Source organism: Miniopterus natalensis, chromosome 4 (assembly GCF_054644295.1).
Source record: "Miniopterus natalensis isolate mMinNat1 chromosome 4, mMinNat1.hap1, whole genome shotgun sequence".
Lineage (NCBI taxonomy): Eukaryota > Metazoa > Chordata > Mammalia > Chiroptera > Miniopteridae > Miniopterus > Miniopterus natalensis.
In genome coordinates, this window is record NC_142084.1 from 35,969,367 (window position 1) to 35,996,240 (window position 26,874).

General features: G+C 43.8%; 1 non-coding gene across 1 annotated transcript; it reads left to right on the forward strand.

Annotated features, from left to right (window-relative positions):
• Positions 1-13,034: 13,034 nt before the first annotated feature.
• LOC148093252 (U6atac minor spliceosomal RNA) lies at positions 13,035-13,159 on the forward strand. The gene has a single exon (XR_015714487.1). It is a non-coding gene; the product is annotated as a U6atac minor spliceosomal RNA (small nuclear RNA).
• The last annotated feature ends 13,715 nt before the right edge of the window (positions 13,160-26,874 follow it).

A 26,874-nucleotide genomic window follows, 5' to 3' on the forward strand; every position in this document is an offset into this window, starting at 1 on the left:
GGTTCAGTGACTATTGGATTTTGCACTTGCCCGAACACATCCTAAAACTCGGAGCTGAAGCCTTGAGAGACAAGGACACTCAAATCCTCCCACAGCAAAGATGCCAGTGAGGAGGCAGAGGACTGTCCCAGCAGCACCCGCATCCACCACCGGGGACTTCCTGCTACTGGGGACAGGAGCAGCTTTTGGGGCGAGGAAGGGAAAATTCTTACAGCTTGAGAATAATGATCTAAAATTTTTAAAAAGACTCTGGCCAGGTGGCTTGGTTGGCTGGAGCATCATCCCGATGCCAAAAGGCTTCGGGTTCAATTCCTGGTCAGGGCACATAACCTCGGTTTCAAATTCAATCCCCGGTTGGAGCTCATATGTGAGGCAACCAATCAATGTCTCCCTCTCTCTCTATCCCCCTTCCTCTCTTTCTCAAATCAATAAAAAACATATCCTTGAGTGAGGATAATAAAATAAAATAAAAAGTAAAAAAAAAAAGACTCTCTGGGCAACTTTCCTGCATCAAGAGAAATTTCTCCAAGCCTGGTACCGCATCAGCTCTGGCCAATGATGACATCCATCTCCACCAGCATGGCGGAGGTGAGAGTTTCCATACCAATGGTAACTCCACATCTCCTTTCACAATTAGTTTGGTCTCCAACCTTAGGAACAAAGTGCCTCTCTAAGCAAGAGAAGACAGAAGCAATTTTGCTCTGTGATGTGCATACAAAGCCAGGCCACTTGCAGTGTAGGGGTGGCCCGGACAGCTCCCAAGTCATTTAGGATCTAGATGACCTTAGAAGAGAAAGAAGATTGACAGTGGTGTTCTAGAAATAGCTAGGAGTCTTCTAATGAGCTCACAAAATTACTTCATATGGCACAATGCTCCCCACCCATCTCCGGGCTGGTGTCTGTAGAGAGCAGTGAGCCTACCATTATCCTGCTTGGCATGGGAGGCATTAAATTTGGAATTCATTGCTGGAGGTTTTTTTGTTTTCTGTTTTTTTTCAGCTTGTAGAAATTTTTTTATAAGCTGAGGAATTACCTTGAGAGGACTGAATTTCCAAGTGCAAGTCAGCAGCTGCTGGGGAGGCTGAGGCTCCCTCAATCATCCGAGCCCCTGGTGGAGAGGGGGCGAGGGAGGCGAGATCAGCCTAGCTTAGGGCTGCACGGCTGCGGGCTGGAAAGCACAGGTTCACACAAGCATTTAACCTCTTTTAAGCAGTGCGATGTGGCTGATGCTTAAAACAAGGCTGGAACACTTTCTCGCTTATTATCACCTTGATAACCTGTTCTTGTAGCTGAGGAAGGAGTGTCTCAAAGAAAGGGGCAGAGGAGGAGCCCTGGGAGAGGAGGGGCAGGTCACAGCACCAAAAAGAGAACAGCTGCTGTTTTCTTGTTGTTGAGTGCGATTGGGGAAAGGTGGCAGAAGTTAGCTCTTTATGTACGTGTCCTTTTACATAGAAACGGTTTTTCCCAGATTGTATAGCTAATCACTTCATGGGAAAAGGAAGAAAATAGTTTTCATTCATTTTCTTTGAAACCTATTCATTAGTTTGAAGACAAATTCTCATTTTTATTTTTATTTTTTATTTTAAATCTTTGTTGTTGAAAGCAGTACAGATGTCCCCCTTTATCCCCACATTGCCCACCTCCACCCAGATCCTGCCCCACCCCAGGCCTTCATGACCCTATAGTCTGTGTCCAAGGGTAGTGCACATGTGCATATAAATTCTTTGGTTAATCTCTTCCCACCCACCCACCTCCACCTTCCCTCTGAGATTTGTCAGTCTGTTCCATGTTTCTATGCCTCTGGTTCTACTTTATTCATCAGTTTATTTTGTTCATTAGATTCTTTTTCATTTATTTTTATTTTTAGATTCAATTGATAGATATGTATTTATTGCCATTTTATTGTTCATATTTTTACTCTCTTTTTTTTCCTTTTATTCTTCTTAAAGAAGACCCTTTAACATTTCCTGTAGTATTGATTTGGTGATGATAAACTCCTTTAGCTTTTTCTTGTCTGGGAAGCTTTTTATCTGACCTTCAATTCTAAATGATAGTTTTGCTGGGTAGGGTAATCTGGGTTGTAGGTCCTTGCTTTTCATCACTTTGAATATTTCTTGCCACTCCCTTCTGGCCTGCAAAGCTTCTGTTGAGAAATCAGCTGACAGTTGTATGGGCGCTCCCTTGTAGGTAACTAACTGCTTTTCTCTTGCTGCTTTAAGATTCTCTCTTTGTCTTTAACCTTTGGCATTTTAATTATGATGTGTCTTGGTGTAGGCCTCTTTGGGTTAGTCTTGTTTAGGACTCTCTGTGCTTCCTGGACTTGTATGTCTATTTCTTTCACCAGGTAAGGGAAGTTTTCTGTCATTATTTTCTCAAATAGGTTTTCACTTTCTTGCTCCCTCTCTTCTTCTTCTGTATCCCCATGACGCAAATGTTGGTATGCTTGAAGTTGTCCCAGAGACTCCTTACACTGTCTTCATATTTTTGGATTTTTTTTTCTTTTTGCTGTTCTGATTAGGTGTTTTTTGCTTCCTCATTTTCCAAATCGCTGATTTGATTTTCAGCACTCTCTATTCTACTGTTGATTCCCTGTAAATTATTCTTCATTTAAGTTAGTGTATCTGAAGGCAAATTTTCTTGTATGAAATACCCAAGTAATGGAGGCACTTCTACAGTATCTAAGGGTGGGGGAGAGGGAGGAGATAGGAGAAGTATGCAAAGCCATAAACAGCTGTGCTCCAGCCATTGTTGAGGACAAGATGATCACATGGGACAGAAAGGCTTTTGCCAGCCCCTCCCCACACCTTCCCAAAATGGAGCTAAAGAAACACACCTCCCTGCTCAGGACTAAAACCAATCCTTGTAAGGAGTCATTTTAGAGAAATTGAATGGTACAGTGATGTTTCTCCATCTTGTTTAAGCTATAATAGTAATTGATTCTAATACAAAATCATCCTCCTGTAAAGTTTTTTTAATAAACCCAAAGCAAAGCTGTATGTATGGTGGGAGCACGTTTATGTAAACTTCACTGCCATTCCCACCAGCGGGCAACTTTCAAACCCACCCACCACCCTCCTGCCCAAGACGCTTAAGTCCAGATGATGTTTCTGACCAAATCTTTGTCTCACATTTGAGTTGTAGAATTTCCATTTGCTAATCTGCAAAAGAAAATTAAGTCACTGGGAGAATGTGTACTGTCTACTGTATTTATTACCAAATGTTGATTCTTGGTCATCATTGTTTTTATCTTATTATTTTCATTGTAGAAATTTAACATTTAACTAGATGGCCACAATTTTCCTAACTCTATCCAAAATAAATGATATTGGGGGGAGGGGTCACAAAATAATAGTTACCATTAACACCAGGCCAATCATTTGGCTGTCTATTGCAAAAGGTGATGTTCTCAATCAAAAATCTGCTCATATTGGAAATATGAGACAAGAGATCAAATGAGAAGACATATTCCATCTCTGAAGTGATTCATATTTTTAATACATCAGTTTAGCCTCCATCCATCTCAGTTACAGAAAACAATGAGCCAAGCAAAGGTAGAGATCTCATTCCAGATTAAAATCAGTAACTATTCAGTATTACATAGATCTTACTGTTCAACATTTTTAACAATTACTTAAAGGATGAAATAGGGTACATTTCTTAAACTTGAAGATGGCATAAAGCCAGGAGAGATGGTTAATATTTTGGCAGAAATCTAATATATCACAGCAGTAAATGTAACCCTGCCCTTAAGTTCAAAAAACCCATTTAGGTGCATTACATTTTACCACCAATCATGTGACAAATCAGTGAGGCTCTAACTTTGCCATAAAATCAGTATAAACCAGTGTGATATGACTGCCCAAAATGCTAATTCAATCAATAAATATCTAGTCCAAAACAGGAGAGGTAAGAGTTTTGTCCTTTAGTGCTCAGACAGTACATCACTAGGACAGAAAAGTTAATCCAATCTCTTGCAAACTACATGAATTTGAACCAGTCATGTGATTTGAGTGTTCTCATCTGAAAATGGAAATAATAAGAGCTGACAAACATATTCACATAAAATTGCTGTAAAATCAAATGAGATCATTTCCATAAAGTGTTTTTAAAATTATAAAGTATAAAGGGACATCTGTAATATTTTGAACAAAAATAAAAATAAATAATAAAATAAAATTATAAAGGATCATTGTGCTGGGGGCATCTGTTGTTCATTTGTTACCCAACCATCCACTTCTTCCTGCTAAATGCAACCCAACTCTCCTTTGGGGAACCTCCCTCCACCATTCTTATCCATGTAGTAGGACCCAACTGGCTAAGGCTGCAGAAATTGGCTTAGGAATGGGCATCTAACCCAATCAGGGTCAAGGAGACATGAGGAGACTATCCTACGGTTTTTGAAAAAAAAAGCAGCTCTACTCCTTTGCTGCAGGAGGTAAATCTTGAGATAACACCCTACTACCCAGGAAGGAGTCAGTCAGGAGATGCAATTGATGCACAGAGGAGTCAATTGGCAGGAATGAAAGAGGCAAGAAACTAATAACCTCATTTGATATCCTACCCCAGATGAAGCCAGCATTCCCCTGAACTGTACTGTGTTCTAAGTCCACATGTTCCCTTTGTTAAGTCAACTTGAGCGAGGTGTCTCTGTCACTTGCAACAGGAAGAGTCCTGCAACTGTATGTTTGTTTTAATGTCTCAGAAAATCCAGTTATTCAAAGATATGAAAATTATATATATATATATATATATATATATATATATATATATACGCATGTGTGTGTATTTCTTCAACAAAAATCAATCTATGTTTAAATTGTATTTGACTGTTATGCTTGTTAGACTGTGTTAGATTGTTAGGTTCCTATGTTAGATTGTGTTTCCCAAAACAAGCAAAATGTCATTTTTTACTGTCTTGGATTCTAAGGAATGACATAAAATTTTTGTTCTAAAGAGAATATTTCCGCATTCTGCCTTTGGGAAAGCCGTGTTTGCAGCCTACACCATCTTGTCTTCCTCGTCTTCCTGCTGAGCTAATAGCCAGATCTCCAGCTAAAACAGCAGTACCCATCTCTGATTAATGGAACCTTTCTCCCCACCTTACTTAATGGCTTCCTCCCATTGCGATTTCAATCAGAACATTGCAGGGAATCCCTCCTGGTGCCTCTCCAGGACCACTTCTATTGCCGTTCTTTATATACTCCTCCTCAAGAAGATAAAAGCCAAAGAAATGTCTCCACACTCCAAGGCTGAAATCAATGTGGAATGTAAAGAATCTATAGCACTTTCTAGCCTGAAAGAGCCTATAGCCATCAGCTAGTCCAGGGGTCGGTAACAGCCTAAATTTGGCCCACCTGATTTTTATTTACAAGTTTTCTTGTAAATAAAAGTTGAACACAGCCATGCTCGTTTGTTACAGATTGTCTACAGCTGCTTTCATGCTACAACAGCAGTGTTGAGTAGTCACAGAAGAGACCTCATGGCTCAGAAAGTCTAAAATATGTACATCTAGTCCTTTATAAAAAAGTTTGCAAACTTCTGATCCAGTTCAATTATTTAGTTTTTTAAAAGAAGCTTGGGCCCAGAAAGGCTAGCTAATAGTAGAGGCCAAACCCAAATGTGTTCCATGTGGTGGTGTTTTTATGTTCTACTCTTATCCACCTATTAAATTAGAGGTGGTTTGTAGGCAGGAATTGTGACTCATATTTCTGTGGTTTCCTGAACAATGCAGGCTGAATAATGAAGTCACCATTAAAACTACTTAAATAAATGCAAAGGGGCTGAGGAAATAAGGGATTCCTTCAGAGACTTCTGGTCTATATAAATCATCGCCTCTCCTGCCTCCACAGCTCCAAATATTTGTAGCCACAAACCAATCCTTCTCCCACTGGACATCAAGCTATGATCTGTGATATCATATCTACCTCCTTAGCTGTGAGAGTCAAATGAGATAAAATGTGTAAGGCATTTGACACGGTGCCTGGTTCATATTAAACACTCAAAGAGTAGTAGTTTATTATTAGTATTTTCATCATTATCATAAAAATGGAGGCATCCTGAGCTATAACTAGGTATTGGGGGGACATGTAATTACTGAACTGGGTATTTCTCTAGATTCCCTCCACAATCAATGGGGGGAAACTCAAGAAGGTAGGGTTCCACTCAATTCCTACGAACCAGTAAAATTCATATTCAGTTGCCATTACCCAAGGAAGTCAGAGCAGAAGTGGGGGAAAACACCCTTCCAGATCCCAACAGTACCTGTAGCACTGGTGGGAGATAAAGAAGATTCTTTTGCTGGGGCTAAGGCATTACAAATGTCAACACATAATAAACTAAGGAAAAGCAGTGTCAAATGGCATGTGTATAGTGTGGATCCAGTTGTGGCCAAGGACATTTGCCCTGATTGTCCCCACAATGGGAAAATGGGAATGGTCCCACCTGATACCAGGGGCTCTCCTCAGGCCACATAGCCCCCACCCCACCCCCCATCTAGTCTGACTAACTTGTTCCTTCTTTAGATTTTATAGCCATACTCTCTCAGCCTATAGGAATTTATTGTCATTGCTCAACAGCATACCACATACATTGCATGAAAGATTTTCAACTAGGGGCAAAATATGTTTGCCACTCATTCCATCTTTTTGCCCAGTAATGATGCCTACGATGTTATTCTGTATTTTGATAGTGCCAAGATGGACATCAGAAGGGAAAAATAAACCTTATTACCCCATGCCAACAGAAATAGCCGAGTACTTTTCCCCCATGCCACCTCTCTCTGGTCTAAGATGGCAGATGGCAAACCCCTCTTCAATAAATGCCCCTTTAGAACCTAGCAGGGACATTGAGAGCAATGTGGTCTATCCTCTCCTACCCAGTTTCTTTTTTTTATGCTAATCACAGGGATTTGCCAGGGTTGCTTCGCCCATACTGGGAGTCAAACCCTGTATGTGGTCATCTGCGAGGTGCTCAACTCATCGCTGACCCCTTGGCAGCCAGAATAGATGAGTGGGGCTCATGACTAGTAACCTCCCAGGTTCCGAGGGCCTTTCCCACCCCAGGCCCCACCCCTACTGCCACCATCGGGGTGTGTTCTTTTGCTGTATAAGAGCTCAAACTGGGTGGTGGGCCCCTTATTTTTAAAAATCTCTTAGTGGTGTCTACACCCAGAACTGCGTCATCACAATTATCCTCACCAAACGAGGAAACTTCACACTGAGAATGGCTATGGTTTTCAGCCAGCACCAAATGTCTCTCCTTCTGCCTCTCAGTCTTTCCGATGAATCAGAACATGTGAAACTCCCAAATGAAGAGTAAACACACAGCCCAGGCTCCTTTCATCTCCTAACATATGTCACGAAGGGGGGAGAAAAAAAACCCGATTCCCAGCTTCAATCAGCCATCGGCTTTCTGCAGCTTGAACCTTACACTAAAGGGATGTGGGGGAGCCGGAGGAGGGTGGAGTGGGGGCCGCTCCTTGGAAGATAATAAGTCGTCGGCGCCGCATACCTGAGTCTCAGAGTCATTATCTCCCCTGCCAGCGCTTCTGTATTTATATATAATGAGATCATTACCAGGCAACTATTCCAATTTGATTCAGACTTTAATATTTCTTGAAGAAGAAAAAAATAGCATACAAAAGGGTCTGTGATGCCAACTCAATCAGACGTGCTGTTGATGGAGAATTATTCAAGTGCAAGCCAGAACAGGGAAAATAAATAATTTCAGAGAGGCTGCTGTCAAAGCCGAGCTCTCCTGTGATGATGTTTCCAGTGAATGTGCTGAAGTGTCCAGAGGTGAGGATGGGAAATAACAACTGGCAGAAGAGAGGGCTGTGTCTGGGATTTTAAATAAGCCCTGTTCCCACCTCATCACTCAGGCAGGTAGGGCAGGGCCTCCTGCCGAGACTGGGCTCCCACCCGCTCTCTGTGGGTAATTAGACCAGGGAAGCAGTTACTGCAGGCCCTTCAGGTATTAGGATTTAACCCTTTGGTGCGTATTATTTTTTTGTGATTGAGCTCAGGTGATTAGGCAGGTAGGCAAGGAAACTTCCTTTCCCATTTCACAACAAGCAGCTTCACCGTAAAGAAGGGACTTTCTCACCATCCCTGTCACCTCTGCAGAATAAAGAACATGGCAGGCCCTGGCCGATTTGGCTCAGTGGTTAGAGCATCAGCCTGTGGACTGAAGGATCCCAGGTTCAAATCCAGCCAAGGGCATGAGGATTAAAAAAATAATAATAATAAAGAATACGGCAGGATTTTCTTTCCCTTTGCCTCCATTCATACAAAACGGCTAGAACTTCAGTGTCCCTGTTCATCAAATATTCTGGCTAAGGTTCAATAATTCAGACTCGATCCATTTTTAGCAAATTAGAAAATCAAATGAAAGAAATTGAATGCAAAAACCGAACAAAAAGGAATCGCTCTTTAATAACCCAGACGGCACCTCAGGACCATTCCAAGCCGCGGGTGACAATTATGAAAGTTGTTCATCACAGGCTGGCACTTTTAGAAATTCACTCTGCTAATGGGAGCTCTCTGGATGTTCGAACCTCAGATAAACATGAACTGACTGTTCATTTCTGGGATCTCCGGTTTTTCCTGATTACAAACCCAAGAGGAGCATCATCTTAGCTACAGCTCTCGTCCTGAACTCCAGGTGGGAACAGCATTCGGAGCAGGAATGAAGACATGTCATCACAATAAACGTGAAACTAAAGGATTCCGGGTCTTTCTTTTTCTTTTGGCTTTTTGTTTTTTCTTTTAATCCCCACCCAAGGATATTTTTTCCACTGCTTTTCAGAGAGAATGGAAGGGAGAGGGAGAGAAACATGGATGTGAGAGAGACACATTGATTGCCTCCTGCACGTGCCCCAAAGGGACGGAGCCTGCAACTGAGGTTTGTGCCCTTGCTGGAATCGAACTGGGACCCTTCAGTCCAAGGGCCGATGTTCTAGCCACTGAGCCAAGCCGACCAGGGCCTGGGTCTTTTTTGATGTTAACTGTAAAGCACCCATTCTTCTTCCCCTAGCATTTCCTAACAGGCTAAACCAAAATAACATTGGAAGAAAATTTACAAAATGTACACGCTGCCCACTGAGCCCCCAAACAGGACTGGAACATAGAGTTGGCTGATTTTTTATTATTTGTATTGTGCTACCTTAAAGATATATCTTGTAATGGTTAGTAGTTAGTTCTGGTAAAATTGTTAAGGCCACTTTATAGATCCTAGTCTTTGGACGTACTCAACATTTAGAAATCAGTTCGTAAAAGAGAGGGAGGGAGGATAGTGATCTCATGTCTCCATGAAATATAGCTAGCTCCACCGTAATCTATACTGTGTGGGCAAAGGATTGCATTAAAATAGTCCTAAAAACTCTGGAACTTAAACAAGAAAATGGAAACGATTTTCTCTCCCTACCTAAAATGGAAACGATTTTCTCTCCCTACCTAAATCTACAATAGTCAGTCACAGCAATCATTTTCAGATTAACTTCTTGAAAAGATTCAGCACAAGCAAGAACTATTAAATGCCTATCTATCACTCACTATTGTGTGTTAGTGGGTGTGTGTGTGTGTGTGTGTGTGTGTGTGTGTGTGTGTGTGCAGGTGTAGAGAGAGGTTTTTTCATTTACCATTAACATGGACTCTCCACAGGAGAGAAGTGGTCCTCTGCCTGCCTCCCTTGTCTCTTTATCTACCTCCTGGTCTTCCCTCACAGCCTTAGAAGAAGAAAGGTCTCCATCTCAAACACCAGTTGCCTCTGCAGCCTCAGCCTAGCCTCTGCTGGTCTTTCCCTCTGTTATCGAATAGCTGGTATGCCTCTTCTGTGGAAAATCCTCCCAAGACTGGGTATCAGGAGGTGTGGGTTCCAGCCCCCATTCTTCCAGGTAATGTTATGACCCCAGCAAGACTGCTGGAAGCATCATTTCTCCTCGTGCTATGTTTGCATGGCTCGGCCTTGCCACTCACTGCCTGCAAATATTGCTTTATTTTAATCCTTCAACAGTCAAATCTTCATTACGTCACCACTCATTCTTTCCTTAAATATCTAAAATACAGCTTATGTCTTCCACAGCACTGAAATTACTCTTCAAGATCACCCAATCCAACCTTTCTGCCAAATCAAATAGACTATATTGACTCTTAATCTTTTGCACATTTTGGGTACAGCTGACATGACTGAGGAAGGTCTCCTTACCACATTCTCTCTGAACTCCCACATTGTCTGCTCCCCTCCGCCTCATCTCTGTCGGGTCCTACCTGTCTGCCAGGGGGCACTCAGCTCTATCCGTAGCTGGGCAGCCAGCCACACGTGGGAGGGCCTCCAAGGTAAGACACTGGTCTCCAACCCCACTCTCCCACCACCACCATACTCAGAGCACCCTCCATCCTCCAAATATGTGACTGAAGAATCACCACTTGGGGTTAAAAAACTGTATCTCACAGACTCTTGTTTAATAAGTAAATGCCTTGGCCCTGACACGGTAGCTTAATTGGTTAGAGCATCGTCCCAATACGCCAAGGTTGTCGGTTCAATCCCCAGTCAGGGCACATACAAGAATCAACCAACGAATACATAAGTAAGTGGAACAGCAAATGGATGTTTCTCTCTCTCTCTCTTCTTTCCTCTCTCTAAAAATCAATTTTAGAAAAAGTAAATGCCTTTATTCACCTACATGTGGCATCTAAAGAACAAAATTAATGAACAAACAAAAGAGAATCAGACTCATAGATACAGAGAACAGACTGATGGTTGCCAGAGGAGAGGAGGGTTGGGGGACTGGGTGAAAAAGGTGAAGGGACTGAGAGGTGCAGATTGATCGTTACAGAGCAGTCATGGGATGTAAAGTGCACCTGAGGGAGTGTAGTCAATAATACTGTAATAACTATGTATGGGGCCAGGTGGGTACTAGAATTATCGGGAGAATCACTTCATAAATTATAGAAATACCTAACCATACTATGCTGTACACCTGAAACTTATATAAAATAATATTGAATTTCAACTGTAATTGACAATTTTTTTAAAAAGCAAATGCTGTTAAAAGTTTGTACATTAATTTATCATCTACTAATACAAAATTAATAATTAAACGTAAGCTCAGAAATTAGAAAGTAGCACACTGAAGAAATGGAATATAAAAAGAGTTCATTTGGAAGGAAAGTCAACTCTATTATCTAAATAGAACAAAATAAGATCATGCCCAAGAAAATAAATATACTTTAATACCTATAGAAACACTGTTTGCATAATTAAAACAATATAAATATTTCCATAATTGACAACTGGCAAGGTACCATACTCCTAAGCTCTAGAACACCAATCAAATATGACTAATTCAGTGACCCCTCAGAGAGTCAAAGGTCCGTAGTAAACAGGATTCTGGGAAAGTTAATTATCAACATGTGGCTATGAAGGCTCTAAAATGGTATAACGATTTACTGTCAGAAATATGAGAGAGAATTTTCCTTCTCTACTAAATGTTGTGGTGGGGGGGGTTGTTTGTTTGTTTGTTGTTGTTTTTTATGTTAATCTTCACCTGTGGATATTTTTTTCATTGCTTTTCAGAGAGAGTAGAAAGGAAGGGGGGAGGGGGAAAGAGACAGAGAGAAACATCAATGTGACAGAGACATATCAACTGGTTACCTCCTGCACGCATGCGCCCCAAGAGGGGGGCAGGGATAGGACTTGCAACCCAGGTACATGCCCTTGACCAAGAATTGAACCCGTGACCCTTTGGTGCTCGGCACAATGCTCTAACCACTTAGCAACACTGGCCAGGGTATGATGCTTTTTAATTGCCCTCCCCCGACTCTAACCAAAGAAATTGGTCTCAGGTTTCTGCTGAGACCACAAGGACTTGACCCTTTTTCCCATAAATAGCTTTCCCTGCCCACATGCTCTGTGGGGAACACCTAACCCTGCACCTATTGATAAGTCTTGGAGCCTCACCCTAATGATTAGCTCACTACCACTTGACTATTGTTATTAATCACCATGCTTTGTATAAAGCAATGGAGTGTCTATTTATCAGCGTTCACTCCTTAATTTTTATGGCTGCCCAAGATGCTTCTTTCTTTTCTGCAGTCCGAGCCAGGATCAGTGGGTAGGAAATGAATTGTCTCGATACACGTACGTAAAGGGGACTCATTTAGTTCTTCCTTCCATGGGGAAAGACACCTGTCCTCGTTACCTCTACCAAGAGGATGCCTTCTTCCAGAAGCGACAGAGCAGGAGCTCTCCGTTGCTGTACATCAGGAGTTGGCAAACTATGACCCACAGGCCAAGTCTGGCCCACCGCCTGTTTTTGTAAATAAAGTTTTATTGGAACACAGCCACGCTCATTCATTTACAATCGTCTATGGCTGCTTTCCTGCTACAATGGCAAGGTTGAGTAGTTACACAGAGATCTTATGGCCAGCAAAGCCTACGACATTAACTATTTGACCCTTTACAGAAAATGTCTGACTCCAGACATTTCCTCTATGGAAAAATTTAAAATAATTATAATAATGGCCAATGTTGATGACACTTTTCAACAAGGAATGCACTGTTAAACACATTATATCATTAAATCTCCACAACAGTTCTATGAAGCAGGTATTTTTGTTTTCCCCATTTTAAAAGTGAAGGATGCCAGGCTTACAGAGCTAATAAGGTCCCAGGACTAGGAAGTGGGGGAGGCTGGATCCAAAGCCTATCAGTCTGACTCTAGTGCCTACTGTCTTGACCAATAAACAATATTTCCTCTAATATAATAATAATAACAACTACCATTTGCCAAGTGTTTACTACACACCAGCTTTTGCATAGATCATCTCTAAAGCTCACCACTGCTTACATTTGTTCTTTTCCAAAGATCAGGGAATAGGAATTGGTAAAATATTTTACCCAAGAATAGACAGCTTGGAGTAGAAGATCCTGTGTTCAAACTCAGACACTGCAGCTCTTTCACTACATGTCACTTCACAGTAGAAAGACAGCACTTAAGAGACAATATAATAAGCATCAGAAAGAATAATAATTTTTTGTTGTGTGAAAGGAGAGATGGTTAGCACAGCCCTTGACAAGGATGGAAGAGGCTCTTAGGCCCAACAACACACAGATGATTAAGGCACTGCCACCAGTTCGAGGCATCAAAACTTCGTTTGTAAATCTAACAGTTCTCATCACAAGGTGAAAATTGTTTTTCTGTTTTTCTTTTCTTCTTTCTTTTCTTCATATTGTATCTACACAAGGTGACGGATATTAGCTAAACCTATTTCGATAATTATTTCACAACATATGTAAATTAAACCATCATGCTCTATGCCTTAAACTTACACCGGGATGTATGTCCATTATTTCTCAATAAAACTGAAAAAAAATCATTTTTTTTTTCTAACTTTTCCATTCTGTCGAGAAAGACTATGAGTCACCACACTGAGGTCCTAGCCCTCACTTAGTCATGAACTCTCTGTGTGGCACTTGGTATATCGTTGAACCCTTTCAGACCTCAGCATCTTTGTTGGCAGAAGAAGGGAGGAGTTCAGGTTGGAAGCCCTCTGAGATCTTCAAGCTCCAATACTCTCTAAACCTTCTACTCTGCCCCTCAGAGTTATGTGGCCATTTTTGCTCTGTGAGTATATGTGTGGTCCTGGTCATTCCAAACAACTATCAGAAAGAACTAGTCGAGCCTTGGCTGGTTTGTCTTAGTGGTTAGAGGGTCCCGGGTTTGATTCCAGCCAAGGGCATGTACCTCAGTTGCAGACTCTAACCCTGGTGGTCCAGGCTCATGCAGGAGGAAACCAGTCGATGTGTTTCTCTCACATCGATGTTTCTCTCTCTCTCTCCCTCTCTCCCTCTTTCCCTCCTTCCCTTCCACTCTCTCTGAAAAGCAATGGAAAAACTATCCTCAGGTGAGGATTTTAAAAAAAGAAAAAAGAAAGAACCAGTCGAGTTTCTGATGTAAAACTCCTCCCCTGGGATAATCTCTCATGATGGATCCTAACCACCTTCCCCTCAAGAGAGAGGCTGAATTCAAGTCAACTCCTCCAGCCGCTTTCATTACAGGATGGCTTGTGAAAATCAGTGCTTCCCCTCAGAATACCTAGAGGACCAGATGCTCTGACTTACTCTTTCTTCATTCATTTTGTTGTATCTGATTTGGGGTATTTTGACTAATTCATTAAACAGCCAGTAAGATGTAATTTCTGAGGCCCAGGTGGGTCCAATGCAGTAAAATGTACATTAGATACTATGTGATTTGGTGGGGGTGATTGTTTTCTTTCATCATAATATTTTCTTTTTTTTTTTTTAATCCTCGCCTGAGGTCATGCTTAGAGAGAGGAAGGGAGGGAGGGGGAAAGAGAGAAAAAGAGAGAAAGAGAAAGAGGAAGAGAGAAACATCGATCAGCTGCCTCTCGTATGCTCCCCAACTGACCCGAAACCCAGGTATGTGCCCTGACCGGGAATGGAACTGGCAACCTTTTGGCGCGTGGGGCAACGTCCAACCAACTGAGCCACTCCGGCCAGGCTCAGCATAATATTTTAAATCACTAGTATCCATCTGGTAAATTTAAATAGTGAGGCTTATAGCTGTGCATAAAATGTAGGACTTTCCCAATGAGCTGTTTTATCTATATCTTATTTCTAATCCTATTATCTTTCTCTATAAATGATCAAACTTTAAGGACCACTGAAGTCACCGTCCAGATGCCTTCATCAGGTGAAAAATGGCTTCTCCAGCGGAGGCCGAGCTCTAAAACCCACCCCTTAGAGTTTCTCAAGTGGCGTCTCTGCTCAGCCTGGCTCCCTTCACTTTGACTGATGGGCAAAACTGATGTAAGGAAGTACTTCTATCGAGTTTACTTCTTTAAGTGACTTGGTTTTTAAAAAAAGCCATCTTGCCAGTGATCCCTTTAAGCCTTTTTAATTACAAAATTCTTCTTTATGGTGTCACTGACCTAGCCTTAGCAGAGTTCATTTCAGAAATGTGCTGAAGTGGGTCCCAGCACTGACAACTAAGGCTGAGAAATGTTTTAAGTATCACGACTCTACATTTTTCTCCTGTCTGCGAGGCTCAGGGCTTCATCCTGTGTGAATCATGCCTGCCCTTTGTGTATGCATGAATAAGAGATTTTAGACTCTGAGACACGGAGTAGACACCAGCCCTTCCTGGAAAAATAAGACCTAGACCCCAAATCAGGGTGAGTACACGGACTGTTCCCTGTGCCAACTAATTTCCAAATGTGAATAAAGATACGATGCTTAGTGAGCTCTCCAATTCTCCTGTTGGCCTTAACCTTTAGCAAGACAAAAATGTCACATATAATGGATCCTAAAATTAACGGCACATTTTGCTTTTCAGTTGATTGATCTGATCAGCTGAGAATGAGGTCTCCTACCTCCTCCAGATAAGAGGCTGTCATTGTTTGAGTCCACTTAACAGCAACACACACATTAGGCCTCAGAAAACATCTGATAACATAGAAACTCAGAATATAGATCAAAAATAAACCTACAATGTCATCCAGCCTCATCCCTAACTTTCTTTAAAAATTTATTTTTAGAGAGAGAGGAAGGGAAAGAGAGAAACATCAATGTGTTGCTCCACTTATTTATGCATTCATTGGTTGATTCTCATAGGTGCCCTGACCAGGGATCAAAACTGCAACCTAGGTGTATCAGGATGATGTACAACGCAGCTGAGCTACCTGGCCAGGGCCTCATCCCCTAACTTTTGCTAGGGCCACACCAAAAACATCCCGTCTCTGCATCACTTAGGAAATTTCCCTTGGCAGGCTTTGCTCATTAATTTACCAGATGGGCACCTGCTATTTACAAGACACTATTCTGGGCACTGGGCATACTCTGAACATAACAGACAAAGTCCATATTGTAATCAATCTTTCTTCTTTTTAATATATCTTTACTGATTTCAGAGAGGGGAAGGGAGAGGGAGAGAGAGATCGAAACATCAATGACGAGAGAGTCCTCATTGATCAGCTGCCTCCTGCATGCCCCTAACTGGGGATCGAGCCCACAACCTGGGCATGTGCCCTGACCTGGAATCAAATCTCAATCTCCTGGATCCTAGGTCAATGCTCAACCACTGAGCCACGCCCGGCCAGGCTGTGATCAATCTTTCTAGTAAAGGAGACAGGCAATAAACAAATAAAAAAGAAAATGCATAGTATTGGTTAGTGCTAGTTCAAAAACAAAACAGGATGACATAATTCAGAAGGTCTAGACTACTTGAGTTCGACTAGTCAACAAAGATTCTCTGAGAAGTTGACACTGAAGGTGAAAACAGAATAAAAATGATGATGCCCTATGAAGACCTTGGCTGGGGAAGAACATTCCAAGCACAGGGAATACCTACTCCAAAGGCCCTAAGATGGAAGGGAACTTGAAGCTGTCAAGACATGGCAAGAGCAGGTTGAGGAAAGGAAGAGATGAGATAGGTCAGAGAGGTGGGCAGAGGCCAGATCTCATGAGGTACTGAAGACACGGTTGGAGAGCTTCATTTTGGCCTAATAATTATGAGCAGCTATTAGAAGATCTTAATAAAGGGAGCTCTGTAACCTAATTGTTTTTTAAAAAGAGTACTCACTGGTGTGGAGAGAACTGTTTTCAGGAGGCAGAAAATGGAAGCAGAAAGGCCACTTGGGAGGTGATGGCAGTGGTCCAGGTGGGAGACGATGGAGGCTTTTCCTGATTAGTAAACATGGAGAGAAGTAGGAAGTTTGGAGAAATGTTTTGGAGATTGAATGGCAGAATTTTCTGATGGATTGGATGCGGGGAATGAGTGAGTCAAAAATGACTGTCCTGTTTTGGGCTAAGATCATACACATTGAACCTGTTCACTACTTTGGCATCTGAGATTGTGATGTATCAGCCAAGTGGCACCAGAAGAATAACCGATTGCACTGTACATGTGAAATGCACCAGGGGAAACCAGCACATTTTATCAGCTACCATCAGAGACATCATCCCCGTTCTGACTCTCTCCTCCAGAGCCATTTGGTTACTTGAGAGAGCCTCTGAGCATGGCTGCTTAGAGTAGCACTCTTAACGGGAACAGAAAGAGTGCATTTCCTCATTATGTCCCTGTAGCTGGGAGGCACAGGGAATAGAGAGTGGGCTGGGGATTCTGTGCTTTGTTAAAGTGAAGGGACAATCAGCATCAGGGACATTAGCCATGGCAGCACACGGGATTGCTCAACGGTGTATGAAAAGGAAAACCAGTCATCTGAATTGAATTTTCAGCTGGAGCCTAAGAGGCCAAACTTAATCATCCACCTAAAATCATCACACAAGTCAATACTTCCCCCTTCTTGCAAAGGGAAAGAGACTGATTCTTTATTTTTCAGTCAAGCAGGTGGCCTTGAGGCAGCTAACCAGCTGGCTGAAACCTAAGTACCTTCGCCAAGACAAAAGCCAGTAACATGATGGATTATCTTCATTGTCGGAGAAGAGAACCTCCCCCAGCCAATCAGCATGCAGAGCTGCTATCAGGTTATCACTGAACAAAACTAGACCGCGAGCTGATGAACAAAAATGCCCAAATCCCAGGCCCCAATTGGCTGGAGCTTCATCTACCGGCTCAGTTCCACTCACTGCATTGATTTCTAACAAGGTTCAGTCAAATTTCTTAGCTGTTAAGTCCTGGCTTTCTTTTTCAGACTCTGAATAGGTACGTGAGTCAGAATTGGTATAGGCCTGTCCCCAGAGAAAAGGCTCTTGCTCCAAACATCTTGGATGGATAGACTTCTGAAAAGCTCACTGATCCCTCGCAAACTCCCTTCTGTTTCTTCTAGGGGTAAAAAAAATGCCTGTGTGCATCCCACTAATTGGAAGTCCATAGTTAAGATCCTGTCTGATGATGGTTTGTTGTCCTGCATCCCAAGAACCTTGACAGCAGGAAGCAGGATGGTCCACCTAGGGCATCAAGTCAGAATTCATTGCTCTGGGGACAACCAGGTGAGGGGAGGGCCGGGCCAACAGCCCCCATGAGCTGGCACTCCGAAATCTCAGTGGGCTTCCTCCCTCTGTGCTGAAACTCTCCTGGGCATCTGCAGTAGCTTCTGATCTCAAATTCAGGAGGAATATAAAAAGGGAGATTAACAGAGACTCTGTCTTAATAAGCAGCTGAACAAAGGTTTCAAATTCCACTTGCTTCTTGAGACCCACCAAGCCTACCGGTACATCAAGTTCCTCATGGGTAAGATGGAAAGAAGAGGTCGTAAATAAAACACTGGGCAGGGAAATGTAAAGAGGGGGAGTTAACCTTCTCCTGAGTGGAAATCCCATCCAAGGGTCAGAAGAATTTCTGAAGCATTTTAATATAACCGTGTCCCTTCTTCCTAAGAAAATCAAAGGATGTCTTCTACCCTTCTGGAATCTTCTTTTTTCTTCTTTGTGATTGCCGGTGTCGTGGTTTATAATGTTTGCTACCAGCCTTGGCATTTGAGCTCAAGAAAAAGGCCCACATAGAAAACATGACCCAAATATATGCTGTCTACAAGAGACCCACCTCAGAGCAAAACACTCACACAGGATGAGAGTGAAGGGATGGAAAAAAATTTTCCATGGAAATGAAAAAAAAGCTGGGGTAGCAATACCCATATGTGACAAAATAGACTTCACAATGAAGACCATAACGAGAGACAAGAAAGGACACTACATAATACTAAAGGGATCAATCCAACAAGAGGATATAACCCTGGTAAACATATATGCACAAATTTAGGAGCACCTAAACTTATTTAAAAAAATTTCTGGAGGACTTTAAGGGAGAGTTCAACAGCAATGCAGTCATAGTAGGGGACTTGAACACCCCACTGACTTCACTGGATAGATCTTCCAGACAAAAAAATCAACAAGGAAACAGTGACCCTAAATGACACACCAGATCAGATGGATTTAATTGACATTTACAGAACATTCCACCCCAAAGCCGCAGAATTCTTCTCAAGTGCACACAGGAAATTCTCAAAGATAGACCACTTGTTAGGACACAAAACAATCTCTACAAGTTCAAGAAGACTGAAAACATATCAAGCATCTTCTCGGACCACCAAGGCATGAAATTAGAAATCAACTATAATAAAAACACTAGAAAACATTCAAACACATGGAATTCAAATGGCATGTGATTAAACAATGAATGGGTTACCAAAGAGATCAAGGAAGACATCAAACACTTCCTGGAGACAACTGAAAATGAACACACAACACCCACCCCACCCCCAAAAAACCAAAAAAGCATCTGTCACAGAGGCAAAAGAAGCCCAGCAACCATGGCCCTAAAATCTCCTTCCACAAGCTCGGGCTGAAAGGCAAGGTCTTCCTGTCCTTCCTCTCCCAGCTCTAAAAGGTTATCTTGCTCCTAAAAACTGAACATCAAACTTGTCAAAAATTTTTCCTTATTGACAGAGACAGACAACTGAAGTTGGAGAGATAGTTCCTGAACTGTCTCCCTTGTTTCAGGGAAAAGCTTAACTTGTAACGGGGCCCCTGACCATGAAGCTGATAACAGAGGCTGGGTGACGATGGAGGCCGAGCTGAGCACCGGCCCCCTCCAGCCTAGAAATATATGCGTGATTATTAAAGGGAAAAATACCAGCGGGGAAGCCCCGGGGGCTGGGGGACCGGGAAGCGGGTGCGGCTGGGCTCCCCTCCCTGCCTGGAGAGCCGCGGCTGCTGGGGGGGGGGCGCTCCCTCCCCTGGCTCTCGGGCCCAAGCCCGGCTCCGTCCAAGCAGGACCTGGCGGCAGTGGCAGGAGGAAGGCCGCCTTCGGGGAATGGGGGGGGGCAGCTCAGGCCCGGGGCTCCCCACGCAGCCCGCCCCAGCCCAGCACAGTGGCACCGACACTCTCCTAACCCTGGAGACACTTTTCATGGGTCTCCCCACTCAGGGTGACCAAAGTTCAGTTACAGTTCTAACTACGAACCTACGGGAAAGGAAAAGCAGAGAAAAACCTTTCTGTGATTCTTTTCCTCATTAACGGCATTCTTTATAGTCAGTGGCTTTGGGGGTTTTGTTGTTTTAAAGGTAAAGAGAAAGAAAGGAGGGAGGGAGGGAGGGAGGGAGGGAGGGAGGGAGGGAGGGAGGGAGGGAGGGAGGGAGGGAGGGAGGTTAGAGGGCACTTTTAGAATCAGAGGTGGCAGTGAGCACGCTGGCACGGCACCAGGCACAGCGCCCACGTGAGCACCGCGCAGAGGGTGAGGGGTTAACCGCAGAGGGGTCATCGGGCAGCAGCTGGGGTGTGGGGAGGCTTTGCTCCCAGAACCGCCTGAGCAGCTTTCCCAAAACACCGTTTTCCTCCTCCCCCTGGAGACTCTGAGGCTGAGCTACGCTAGCAGTTTGGAAGGATGTCCTAACTGTGTTCAGGGAAAAGCACAAGACGCAGAAGAGGAAGGTGCCATCTCCGTGAGTGGTACAGCCATAATGATACATTATATTTGCACCTGTCATTAAATGCCTGGAATAATATGAACAGACGAAAACAGTGGTTTTCTCTAAGGGACAGTGTCATAGAGACCGTTCCTTAGAGACACTCTTACACTGTACACATGGGGACAGTTCAGATTATTAATCAGTATGTCTCTCCCCCTAACTGGAGCCACCAAAACCCTTTACTGGTACCCTGGCATGAGTCGCACATAAGAGAAGGCAAATGTTGTCAATACTTGACTTTTAAGAAAAAAATAAAACAAAATGTTTTTGTTTTCTGCCCCAAATCTAGGGCAGGAAGATTCTGCCACACACAAACAGAGCAAAGGTCTAAGACTGAGCAAGACTGGGAGAAAAGACCCCATGGAGAAAAGACAAGACATGGAGGGGCCACTACCAGGAGCAGGACAGGGGGACAGGAGAAGCCGTAAGCCCCACAGAAGAAAGTCTGGCCAACTCCAGGGAGCTGCAAGAAGCTACAAGCAGCTCAGTGACCTTCTCTTTGCTCCACAGTGAGGACCAGCCACGGCCCAGGGTGGTGTGTCTCCCCGGGGTGTCCACCCAGCACTGCCCCACGCCTGCCTTTGCACCCACCTCCAGTGGAAAGCCCCCAGTGTCTAGTCCAACAACACTAGACGTTCATGAGCCACAGTCTGGGCCCAAATCAATTGAGGCGTGAGTGCTGGAGAGTGGTTACAGGTGGAGATGAAGCCTTGCTCTGGACCAAGATGGAAGAAGTGTGAAGTCACTGAGCCAGACGGCAGTGGAAACACACCACTCTGGTTATATGCACGTTTTATGTTTTCGGTTTTTGCTACACGCATGTACTACTTTTGTGATGGAAAACATGTTTTGGAAGAACCCAATGTGACTTAGCATTCACTGTTTATCAAACGTAAACTCAACACTGGCTCTTAAGACCTTCCCTCCACCAACCTTCTGTCAGGCCAGCTCAGGGTCCAATTAATGCTCTAAAGACACCTTTCTCCCATCTATGGGTGCTCCAACATGCACGCGTGTACACACACACACACACACACACAAGCACAAACATGGAGTTCCTTCTCCTTTCCATTTGTTCATCAGGCTCTCTGTCTAGAATGCCTTCTTCCCTCCATCCCTCTCATTCCTTTGTTATTAATGCGGATTGAATTTTTCTTTGGCTTTGGAAACAACAGCCTTGTTTTCCAGTTACCTGACCTGCCTTTGTTTGTCTGCCCAATTTGACTTGGGGATGTATTCTCAGTAATGATGGTTTCACTACACAACCACAACACACCGTTTACCCATGATTTACCCACAACTTGTCCACTGCCTCTGATGCAGGATTGGAGATTAACTGCTACTCCTCCAAAGATTATCACTTACCAATAATCCTAGAATCTAAACATTATTTCCCCACAGTACCTTTTCCATCTGGAAAGGGTCTTTTAATATTTCCTGTAGCAGTTGTCATAAGACTCTGTTATCAGATTAGCAGGGAACAGTGATGCTAATAAGGGACATTTGCACAGAATTTTATCATTGACAGAGATCTCTTTACATTTGGTTTTTACTCAAGGAACCAGTTATCAGAATGAGACTCTTTCTGTCTCCATTTCAACTGAGGTGCCAAAAAAATTGGTATCTGATATCAAGATGATTAAGACAGACCTCTCTCTGCAGATGTCCAGAGATGACCCCAGGCCCCTCCCCAAACTCTGGGTCCCTGTATTCTGATAAAAATATGAAAACAGGGCCTTGGCAGGGTGGCTCATTTGATTGGAGTGTTTGCTATTCTGTACACCAAAAGGTTGCAGGTTTGATCCCCAGTCAGGCACATCTGGGAGGCAACCGATTAATGCTGTGGTTACATCTCTCTCACATCATTGTTTCTCTCCCTCCCCTTCTCTCTCTAAAAAATCAATAAAATAAAGCCTAGGGTAAGGATTCAAATATATAAAAACAGGGCAGAGAAGAGAAAGAGCTGTTGGGAGGTGTTTTGATGAGAATATCCATAAAGAGATATCTTCAGAGAGAGTTTTCCTGCTATGAGCCCTGTGAAATAAGGAGGTGGGGTGCTGCCCCAGAGCAGTACGGGGACCTCTGTTTTGGGGATATTTTTAATTCTCACCCAAGGATATTTTTTCCATTACTTTTCAGAGAGAGTGGAAGGGAGAGAGAGAGAAAAAAACATTGATGTAAGAGACACATCGATGGGTTGCCTCCTGCACTTGCCCTGACCAGGGCCGGGGATCGAGACTGCAACCGAAGTGCATGCCCTTGGCTGGAATCAAATCCAGGACCCTTCAGTCCACAGGCCGGCACTCTAACCACTGAGCCAAACAGGCTCGGGCAGTATGGGGACTAATGCGGACCACAAGAAGTGTCTCCTGCAGCTGTAGCCTTAGATTCTGACTAGAGTAATCCCAGGAGAGAGTAGCTGAATGAGAAAGCCCAGATCTGCGCGGCATTCTGTTTGCCTCATGAATCTGACAGCCAACAGAAGGTCTGCAGGAAGAGAGTTTGGCTGGAGAAGGAGCTGGAGGCCAGTTCTAGATCCCTCCCGGCTGGGTGGGCGGCCTCAGCAGCGGGGAAGGAGGTAGAAGTTTCTGGTCCCGCTGTGGTCACTTCCCAGCTTCTGTGGCCCAGGTGTTGGGTGGCAGATACATCCTCCAGCCTTGACCTGTGGTTTCACATCGCCAAGTGGAGATGCAGCCCAAGGAGGCAGAACCACTAAAACTGGAGACCATGACTTATCTCATCTTGAAAGGAAAGAAAGAGACCTATCTCCTTGCCTGGAGGAGAGGGGAAGAGAGGGGAGGCCAGGGGAGGGAAGGGGAGGGGAGACCAGGAGAGGGGTTGCAAGTAAGAAGTCTTTTGAAGTATTAAAGAGAAACTCAAAGGCTGAAAGACATCTGCCTGCTTCCTATATTATTCTATTTCTGGAAATAAAGCTTGACACAAAAGCATGCAGAGGTGTGGCAATGGGAAAAGAAACGCTTGTCTCACTTTACCGGGAGTTACTGCTTTGTTCCTCTGGGGTCTAACTGTGAATTGGGACTAGGCACGTGTACATGCCTCATTGTACACAGGCCTCCCTTTCACCAACGGCCACATGCGCCTGAACTAAATATGGCAGGGTGATCCAGCTTCACAGAAACCAGCAAAACACCATCAAACTCCAGAAAAGAAAAATATTGACAGAGTAAATGCCTCCTACTTGTGAGACTCAATAATAAAAACAACACACCTGTTAAAAATAACTGTGCAGCATTCAACTTTGAGACTCTTGGTCTGATTTCTTTGGAAGGCAGCAGTAGTAGTTCCCATTTCTGTAATGGGGGTGATTTTTATCTGCTTTTTCCATTCGTTAGATTGCAAGTCTCCAGGTAAATAAATACCTGCCTCTGGAAGGGTCCATCTGAAATAAGCAGATTTCAGAATGTGACACCTACAAAAACGTAGAAATTAATATGTTCCCTCCATGCAGGGCCCACAGCCAGACAGACGTTCCTGACCCTCTTTCCTCGAGCAAGTAGATTGAGGCCCCACTATGTATCCTTCGTGATGCCAGGTGCTGGGCAGCCGAGTGAAGGCACCCGCCCTCCTGGTGCAGTTCCAAGGTGTCGGCTGGGGAATGAGCTGGAGGTTTATAGCAGGGAGAGTTTTCGAAGGAATTGCAACTCAACATCAAATTAAGTTTTGGTGTGTGGGTTTTTTGGTTTGGTTTTTGTTTTTACCTATTCTCACATTTTGCACATGATAAACAATCAACATGTAAAGAGTTCACCAGTAAGGTACCAAAAAGTGCATCAGAATTAGGACATTCGAGCACCGTGGTTGCATGGCACTGCTGAGAAAAGGACTGATATTAAGAATAACTGCGATGTATTGTGCTGTGCTTTCTGTAGTTTCTGCTGCTGATTGTCTCATTTGGCAATTTTTTTAATGTCTGTGATTCTGCCTACCCAAGTAACATGGAGGGCTGTGGAAAGGGGACAGTCTGGGCAACAAAGAAATGTATTTCTGTCCCATCAATATTTTATTCTTAAGCTCGCTCTCAAATAGGTAAATACTTTTTTTTTTAATACTTTTTAAATGGAAGAAATTAGTCTCTGCTTTTCCCTTAAGTTCCCTTCCAAAACGAAAAAGATTTTCTGTAAACCTGTCTCTCTAACCTGCAGATTCTGTCTCAGTTGGATCGATGCGAAAATGTTTTTGACAAGTCAAATGTTCATTTTTCAGGAGGAAAATAACCCTCTCCATCCAGGCTGCCAAGACTGTGGCTTATGTGTTCTCAGTCCCTCTAGCTATCAACCCGCATTTCACTGCAGACTTGGCCCAGATGTCTTGGTCAGTGCACATTAAAGGCTTAGTTGGCTGGCCTCTTAGGAAAGAGATTTAACATTAGCACATGTTAGATGTTAAGGAACATCCTTCTCCATTGAAAAAGAAATTTTATTTCTCAGGGAGAAAAAAAATACAGCATGTAGTCACTAGGATGCATTATGAACCTGTTATTGCGTGTGGGATTTATGATCAAGGTCTCTCTCTTCTACAAGGATTCTTCAGCTAAGGGTGGAATTACAGATTTAAGCAGCCCCAAAAGATGTTTCACAGACCTTTGGCTCCATCTAGTGCCCATGTCCTGCCAGGTCTAGCAAATGCTTTCCTCTCCGAGTTGGGGGAGAATGGGAGGCTCTGGCAGCGAAAGCTCCAGACAGAGCTCATGCCCCAAAGAGGTTTGGCAGAGAACAGAGTTGGCGAGCACAGCGGCTCCTGTGCCTCTGAACACTGTGCTGGTAACACGGCATTTCCTCATAGATTCCCAGGGAGGGAGCTGCAACTGGATCTCATGGCATTTTGAAAGAAGCCATTTCAGACCAATCTGTAAAGTACTTTCTGCTGCCTCTGCTTAGTCACCTGCTTAAAGCACAAGGTCTGGAGTGCACAGGGTGTGGGAGCATGTGTGTGTGCCCGTGTGTGTGTGTGTGTGTGTGTGTGTGTGTGTGTGTGTGTGTGTGTGGAGGGGGAGCAGCACGAACACGCTCAGGGCTTGTGCTGAGCTCTGCAGTGCCAACTGGCATCATGAAGGGACATATGCAAAATCGCACTCCACATGGCCTCTAAATTCAGATAAGCTGTCAATATCCTACACGAGAGGGGCTTTCTTTCCCTGTGCCTGGGTTTAAAGGCTTAAGAACAGAAGCCAAGTGTAGCCCATTTGAAAGCGCAGGCAGTTAATGTTCTGGCCAGAAGGATGTCAAGCAGCAGCTGACACTATTGAGGGGCTGCAACGGAGCCCACCCATCTCACAGGAGCAGCGACTGGGGTTCAGTTCCCTCCCTCCCTTCAACCCTGCACCTGCCAGTGGACACAGAAGCAAATGGTCAGAGGTGTGGGGAATTGATTCTGAGAGTTCCCTTTCCTTTCTGCCCATCCCACCCCTCAGGAGCCACCGCTGGCCAATAAATTTTAAGAGCAGAGGTCAACAGAAGCTGGTTGTAGATGAAAACCCAGATTCTCTTCCATCCAGCAAGGCTGTATTCCTGTGGGGCAGAGGGGGGCTGGAGATGAAGAGGAGCCATTGTCAGCGCTGTGGCAAAAGGCTAAAGCGACCCATCTGCCTTACAGATGTTCTGGGAAGCAGACCCTGGCCCAGGGGCCAAGGGTGATCTCGGGATAACACCAAGCGCCTCCACTCACACCAACCCTGGCCGATTATGAATCCAGTCATCGTCGCTCTATTTTTCCCTGCCCTATTTATTCTATTGCCCTATTTCTAAAATTATTTTTGCCTGTCAGTTGGGAATTTAAAAGTAAAATATGGGTAGGACAGAAATTCACTTTGGATTCCCTTGCCTATTTAATCCCCAAGTAGAATGTGTGCCTTACTATCCAAAAGATATCGGTTACCTCATTAACCCCTTTCTTGTAAAATAGGGCTATTAATAGTATCTACCCCACTGGGTCACTGTGAGAAGTGTGTTAATGCATGTAAAACACTATAACAGTACCTACATTCTCAATAAACGACAACTACCAATAATAAATTCCAGCAAGCCAAAATGAGCAAGGTCAGGGTGCTAAAATAGATTTTTGCTCTTCAGAAATTCTTTTTGTAGGTTGCAGGACTAAGTTTGTTTTCAGAAAAGGCAGGACTGCTGCCCAAGACCTCAAGCTCCTTAAGGAGGGGGAGGCATGCAGAGGTCATCCCTAGGATTCACAGCCTCCAACCCCATCCACACTCCAGGAGACAAAGAGAACTGCTGTGGGAAGATGTGGACTCTGTGCCTGCCTGCAGTGCCTGGGGACACGTCCTGGAGGATCACACTGAAAGGTCTCCAGGACCCTTCAGAGAAGAGGGCCCCATTGTCAGCGGCTGCGATCACCTGTCTTGGAATTTCTGAAAACCCTCAGGAAGCATTAAAGATGTATGCTTTGACT